Below are 2,131 nucleotides of genomic sequence, written 5' to 3' on the forward strand. Positions count from 1 at the left end.
ATAAAGAGTTATTAGTAGTTAACTAATTAATGATCTGTTTGCATGCTTAATTTATGATAACATACATTGATCTTATGTCACTGACCTTATCATTGAGCAAGTATATATAAGACTATGACTGTAGGGTTAGTTTAGGAGAAAATAATTTAAAATTAGATTAAATATGTTGTCACTTTATGTCAAGAATATTGAAAGTAACTTGAATCTGCCTTTTAAAATTGGTGAATTCTACCCAACCCCCTCTAAAATAACATGTAAGTTATCCTTCATGATGTGTCACATTTTAATTGGTCATTACTTAACTATAGTTGGGTTATTTTGTAATTTATTATTTGAGATGGATAATTGTATAATTTCTTAAAATATTAAAATTCTACCCCGTTAATTGAAGCACGTTCTCACGCAATCTCTTTCTACAGTGCATCATTTCTTAACGGGTCGTTGAATTCCCATGGCTCGTAACTTCCCTGTTCTTCCCAGTATAGCCAACGCGGACTTCATTGCTATCTCTTGTCCTCTCACTGAATCCCCCGCTTTTTTTTTTTTTTTTTTTTTTTGCCATGAATCACTCTTTACCAACATCAACATCATTAATAGTTAGTTCGGTTATTAAATTTTTTTATTAAAAAAATATATATTTATTTAATTACAAGATGGAATATATATTCATATTTAAAATATAATATAATAAAATAAATCTATTTAAAATACTTAAAAGTATAATTAAAATCATGAATATATAAATATAATAATAAAATTTGTACTCTAAACAAGTAAACATATTTTTTATCATACATAAATTATTTAAAAAATAATATATTATCAAAATTAATAATACAAATTTAAAATAATAAAATCCAATTTTTTACTGTATTTGTTATAATATTTTTATTCTTTTAATTTACAATTTATTAGTACTTTATTATTTAATTAATGATTAAACAAATTATTTTTATAAAAAATTATGTTTTGTATTATCTTATAGAAGAGACCAATATATTAGTTTAAAAAATAAATTAAAAATAAAATTTTAAATAAAAAATATTTAATATTAAAATTTTTAAATATAAAAATAATTTGTATAAATATTTAAAAGATAAATATAAAATATATGCATAAAATAAATAAAACAGATAAAATGGAAGTACTCATGAGAAATAAATAATTATTTTTGTCTCCTTTCTTTATTTTAAACATGTATTTTATATTTATATCCTGAATATCTATATAATTTGCTTTTGTATTTAAAAATTTTAATATTAACTATTTTTTATTTAAAATATCATTTTTACGTTAATTTTTAAATTGGTATATTGGTCTCTTCTTTAAGATTATACAAAAAATATTTCTCATGAAAATAATTTGTTTAATCATTAATTAAATAATAAAATATTAATAAATTAAAAATTAAAAGAATAAAAATACTATAAAAATTACTTGTAAGAAAGTTGAATTTTATCATTTTAAATTTGTGTTATTAATTTTAACAATTTATATTTTTTTTAAATAATTTATGTATGATAAAAGATATGTTTACTTGTTTAGAGTACAAATCTTATTATTATATTTATATATTCCTGATTTTAATTATACTTTTAAGTACTCTTAATAGATTTATTTTATTATATTATATTATATTTTACATATGAATATATATTCCATATATTATTTTTAATGAAAAAAATTTAATAACCAAACTAACCATTAATTATATTGGTAAGGAATGATCCATGGTAAAAAAAAAAAAAAAAAGAGATTGAGTGAGGGGACATGAGATAGTAATGAAGTCAGTGCTGACTATACTGGAAGTTCGGTGCTGACTATACTGGGAAGAACGAAGAAGTTACAAGCCATGGAAATTCAACGACTCGTTAAGGAATGATGCACTGTAGAAAGAGATTGCGTGAGAACGTGCTTCAATTAATGGGGTAGAATTTTAATATTTTAAGAAATTATACAATTACCCATCTCAAATAATAAATTACAAAATAACCCAACTATAGTTAAATAATGACCAATTAAAATGTGACACATCATGAAGGATAACTTACATGTTATTTTAGAGGGGGTTGGGTAGAATTCACCTTTAAAATTTCATCTTCCCGTGCATTGTCATGTTCTAATCTTATTT

The sequence above is a fragment of the Arachis ipaensis genome, chromosome B4 (assembly GCF_059453495.1).
Source record: "Arachis ipaensis isolate K30076 ecotype BB chromosome B4, ASM5945349v1, whole genome shotgun sequence".
NCBI classification, from domain to species: Eukaryota; Viridiplantae; Streptophyta; class Magnoliopsida; order Fabales; family Fabaceae; genus Arachis; species Arachis ipaensis.